Below are 6,000 nucleotides of genomic sequence, written 5' to 3'. Positions count from 1 at the left end.
AAGAGTCAAGTTTTAAATAGGAAAAATATCGAAACACTTTGGTCATTTTTTAATGAGAAATGCTAATGGTCTTGTCCACTTCAATGATGTATGCTAAGCTATGCTAAAAGTGGTACCGCCAGAACCGGAGATCGGCTGAATGGATTCAAAAACGGTAAAACTCAACAGTTTAACTCTGGGGGAGTTGTAAATTGAGCCTATTTCCAAAAAAAGTGGAGTATCCCTTTAAGTGAAACTGAGAAACAGCCTTTCCGAGTGAATTTTACTGTGAATCAGCAAGATTTGTTGATGGACAGGAGCAGCTGTAAGCATAATTTCGCAACAAGTGTATAAACAATCGTTTGCCCATTTGCCACTGGAGGGAGCTGGAGTAAAGTTAAAGACCTACACTGGTGAATGCATTCCAGTATTGGGTCAATTCACAACTACTGTACAATATGAGGATAAAGTGAATGAGTTACCACTAATTGTAGTGGAAGGGAATGGTCCAAACCTGTGTGGTAGGAACTGGCTCCAGAAAGTAAAATTGAATTGGAAAATAATTCGATATGTGAGTCAAGCTAAGCAGCCTGGGTCTATCAAAGAAGTGCTGGATAAGTATCGTGAAGTCTTTAAGGATGAGCTGGGCACTCTAAAGGACATTAAAGCTACTATTTCAGTGAAACCAGATGTTCCACCCAAGTTTTTTAAAAGTCGTCCTCTTCCCTTTGCTATGAAGGAACGGGTGGAGAAGGAAATTGATAGGCTGGAGAAAGCCAATGTGATATCTCCAGTAAAGTATAGTGAGTGGGCGGCTCCAGTTGTGCCTGTTATTAAAAAAGATTCCACAATCCGCTTATGCGGCGACTACAAAGTCACTGTCAATCAAGCGTCCAATACTGAAGTGTATCCCCTGCCACGGATTGAGGACGTTTTGGCCACTTTGAGTGGAGGAAAGTTGTTTTCCAAGATTGAATTGGCACAAGCATATCAACAGGTTTTACTGGATGATGATTCCAAGAAGTATAAGACAATCAACACCCACAAGGGATTATACGTGTATAATCGTCTAGCTTTTGGCATCAGTTCAGCCCCTTCCATTTTTCAACGTATAATGGAAACTTTGATGAAAGATCTGAAAGTGATTGTGTATCTGGATGATTTGTTGATTACAAGGTCATGATGAACAAGAACATCTAACAAACCTTTGTAAAGTCCTACAGCGTCTTCAAGACTCAGGCTTAAGAGTGAAGGAATGTAAGTGTGAGTGGGGACAAACACGAATTGAATACCTGGGTTATGTGATTGATGAAAAAGGGGTGTATCCAACGAAAGACAAGGTAAAAGCCATTCAAGATGCACCAGCACCTTCAAACGTAAAGGAACTGCGAGCTTTTTTAGGCTTGGTAAATTATTATGGACGTTTTGTACCAAATCAGAGCACAGTGTTGGCACCACTGTATAGACTGTTGAAAGAACAAACTACTTGGTGTTGGGGGAAAAAGGAACAAGATGCTTTCAAAAAGTGTAAAGAATTGCTCACAAGTGACAAAGTGTTGGTACATTATGATCCACAACTGCCTTTGACTTTAGCATGTGATGCTTCGGCTTATGGAATTGGTGCAGTGCTTCAGCACATTATGCCGAATGGTGAAGAACATCCCATTGCATATGCTTCACGGACGTTGTCCCCTGCTGAAAAGAAATATTCACAGATTGAGAAGGAAGCGTTGAGTGTGATCTATGGAGTAAAAAAATTCCATCAATATCTTTGGGGAAGATCTTTTAATTTGATAACGGATCATAGACCATTAGTGACTCTGTTTGGAGAACATAAACACTTCCCAATGATGGCTGCCGCTCGTATTCAGCGGTGGGCTATAATTTTGTCGGCATATGATTATCATATCATGTATCGTAAGGCAGAATGTCATGGAAATGCAGATGGCCTGTCACGAATTCCACTACCTGAAATTACGGATGTGGGAACCGAAGCCATTTCAGAAAATACCAACACTCTTTTGACAAATCATCTTCAAGAAGCTCCTCTAAATGCTGCACAGATTGCCAGAATGACAAGAACTGATCAAGAACTTTCTAAAGTTTTTCGTTATGTCATGGAGGGGTGGCCAATTGAAGTGTCTGATGATTTGAAAATATTCTATGTGAAAAGAGATGAACTGTCAGTGGAACAGGGATGTCTGTTATGGGGCACACGAGTGATTGTACCCTTCAAGTTTCGAAAATCAGTGTTACATGAAATTCATTCAGGACATCCTGGCATTGTTAAAATGAAAGCGCTGACTCGTAAATTTGTGTGGTGGCCAAAAATTGATGCAGACATAGAAAGAATTTGCAAGGAATGTCAAATCTGTCAACAGGAACAAAGGATGCCAAGTCACGTCCCTCTTCATCCATGGGAATTCCCGGGTGAGTGTTGGAGAAGGTTGCATGTGGATTTTGCGGGTCCTTTCCTGAACAACATGTTCATGATCGTTGTTGATGCTCATTCTAAGTGGTTAGAAGTTTTTCGTATGTCACAGATCACTTCTCAAGCTACAATTACCAGACTGAAGAGATTGTTTTCTGCATATGGATTACCTGAACAAATAGTGACTGATAATGCAACAACTTTTACTTCTGATGAATTCCAAAGATTTGTGAAACAGAATGGTATTCTGCATACCAGGAGTGCACCTAAGCACCCAGCCACAAATGGATTGGCAGAAAGATATGTCCAGACATTTAAGAGAGGTATGAAGAAATTGACTAATGAACAAATGTGCATTGATGATAGACTGTCTTTATTTTTGTTACGATATCGCACAACTCCTAATTGTACCACAGGTCAGTCACCATCTGATTTATTTTTAAAGAGACACATTCGCACCAGGTTGGATTTCCTGAAACCGAACATTCATGAAATGGTTCGTAGAAAACAGTATTTGCAGAAAAATCAACATGACTATCGCGCAAGAGAGAGATCCTTTGCTGTGGATGATTCTGTGTTCCTGCGAAGTACAGTGGAGGGAGGTCCGAAGTGGTTATCTGGAGTGATTACACAGCAGACAGGACCTGTTTCGTACAAGGTACGTGATCCAATATCGGATACTGTGTACAGACGGCATGGAGATCAACTGAGACCACATACTTCATCCTCAGAGATTCCAATGCCACAGGAGGAAAAGGAGACTGCTCAATGTGTTGAACCACATGATCTACCTCAATATGCGGAACTCAATGGTCAAGATTCAGGATTTGCTGGAACTCCAGTAGGTACATTTGACTCTGAGGTACCTTTTGAACAATCATTGAACAACCCAAGTCCAGTGGGTCTGCGTCGTTCTAAACGGACTATTACATTACCACAACGTTTTAGAAATTGAGAATTTGAACTAATGTGGTGTGTTTAGTTTTAATGGGGGAGGTAATGTGGTGTATTGGCATAATGCTTATATATGCAGGATGTGTATTCATTGGCTCTCATGTTTGGGAGCGGGTATTTAAGTCACGTGATGTGAGTTGCACGTGTGGGGAATGTGATGTAATCAACCTGTGATCTGAACACCGGTAAAGTATGTTTGGTAGCATTTGGTGGTTTTGTCTCATGAATACATAACAGTAATGCAGGATTTAAAATGTTTTAAAACGACATAAGGGCACAAATTTAGTAGATAAAGTGAGCATTTCTTTGACTGCTCGTAAAAACCGTTTTTTTTTTCAACATCGCGTCATTTTACGTCACCAGAGGGAGGGAGCCTCAGCAGCGCAGATAGGTTTGTATGTACGAGCGGGTAAATTTGCTTTTTTATACTCAGAATGACAATTTGGAATGTAAAGAACAACATATTATACAGTTATTTGTTTTATTAGGAAAATACCATATACATAAAAAGAATTGGGCTTTTTTTCACATTTTATAAATGACTTCACATTATATGTAGCCTACATCTCTTGGAACAAACTAAAAACAAAAAAGCAATGAAAACATGTAATGCTTTGAAAGCACTGGATTTTATGTAAAACCTTTTTTTGTATTTTTTATTTCCTGGCAGCTAATGTTAATGTGATATTGTGAATATGTAAAACCTCTTGTTCTTGTGGCATCGAATAAAAAAAAAAGTCAGTGAGAGCGGTCGTGAATCAGTGTTTTCGGTAGTTTTGTATTTTAATTTATCATCGTCATGGTAAATTATTGTGTTTGTGGAGGTTGCAAAAACTCCGGCCTGTCAGGACATCGAGTCCACAGGTTTCCTAACAAGAAAAGGGACGGTGCTGTATATCTTTCGTGCCTGTGTGCGGTTTGTGCAGCTGCGAGACAGGATTTCACTTCTGCATCGGCTTCGAAAAACGCGGTCGTGTGTAGCGTACACCAGATCGGAGGAACAAAAACGTGTATATCAGGAATAAAAATATCTATCTGTCTCTCGATGAGAAAACGCTAAGTTATATCATGTAACGTTAGTCTGGACGGATATTAATGAGCATGACATACGCGCCTGATCAAAGCTTATAGTTTATTCTGTTATTGGTAAATTCCAATACTCCTAGATGACCAATAATAGCTTTGCTATTAACTGATATACGATGGTAATAATCTGTACAATATTGTGAGCACAATATCGTTAGCGAATGTGTATAGGCTATATCTATAAGTTAGCGGTGGTCTCTCACCACGACACCTGCCGTGGCGGCGTTTTAAATAGGCCTGCATTCCCCTCTGTGCATGTAGAACAACGACATTATCGAACGATATACACCTCACATTTTACCAAACAGAATGAACGATGCACTATTAACTCTATTACACTATTAATTAAAACTCACAGTGAACAGCATTAAATATAAAAACACATATGCCTTACCTTTTTGTTGCAGTGCAGTTTTTATTGCAGTGGTATAATGTTTTGCCGACAGCACTACAGTCCTCATATTTTTATTGCTGCTTCCATTCTCCTGATTGCTATTATTTAATTTCTTCGTTAAAAAACCATCCAGGGAAGATTGAATAGGCCTGTTCTTTTAATGTTTACTCAGTATCTGACAGCTAGGCTAATCAAAAATACGCGTGATGAAGTGATGCAATAAACTGCGGCTGCGCACACTCACTCCACGCAAGTTTTTTTTATAATAATACTTTTGCAATAATGTGTGTCTCCTCTGACCGTTGTTCTGTCTAACATTAATCCTGGCCTGTCCCTGCTCTCTCAGCAGCATAGCAGGCTCATAATTGTAAGGCTGTCGTCCGTGGTCTGTCATAGGAGTAAGTCCGAAATGTCATTGCGATCCATTGTTTTCCTGTTGTTTGAATGGTTTGAATCGACCGCTCTCCCGCCCGTTACGTCACGCCCGTCACGCCCATTTTCAGATGCGGAAGTAAAATTCTCTCACAAAAACGACTCCAGAAGCCAATGTAACGTATTTATAAGTATATTTTAAAGAAAATCTAATTACTACATTGTTTTTCTATACATTGACTCATTGGGTCCTCTAACCTGCAATATGCCCTTTAACGGTGAGCGAGAACCGAAACAAAAACGCCCGGAAGGGAAGAACCCAGAACTACGAGGACCCGTACACCCTTCTTCTTCTTCTTTCCAATTTTACGGCGGTTGGCATCCAGCTTTTTGGTGCATTACCGCCCCCTCTACTCCGGAGTGTGGATCAGATACTATAATTACAAAACATCATTGTCCATTCTCTTTCCTACACTTACATAACCTTAATTTGTCATGATTCTGCCATCAGGTCTGTGAGTTCTAGTATTTTGGCAGGATCATGACAGACCCATGTTCTGTGTGCAAGCACATGGCCTTGTGTTTTGGTCATGTGCTTGTGTTGTCTCGTCTCGTTACCCCGCCACCTTGTTATCCTGATTCTGTCTTTAGTGTTTCACCCGTGTCACCTGTTATGTTTGATTAGTCTTCCTATTTAATCCCCTTGTGTTTGCTGTCTTGTGTCGGTTCATTGTTATACGTTGATTGTGAGTACCCTGTGTACATCTAGTCATTGTTAGCATCT

This window comes from Rhinichthys klamathensis, unplaced genomic scaffold, assembly GCF_029890125.1.
Source record: "Rhinichthys klamathensis goyatoka isolate OS25496 unplaced genomic scaffold, OSU_Roscu_1.1 h1tg000011l_1, whole genome shotgun sequence".
NCBI lineage: Eukaryota > Metazoa > Chordata > Actinopteri > Cypriniformes > Leuciscidae > Rhinichthys > Rhinichthys klamathensis.
Note: the sequence above shows the minus strand (reverse complement) of the source record.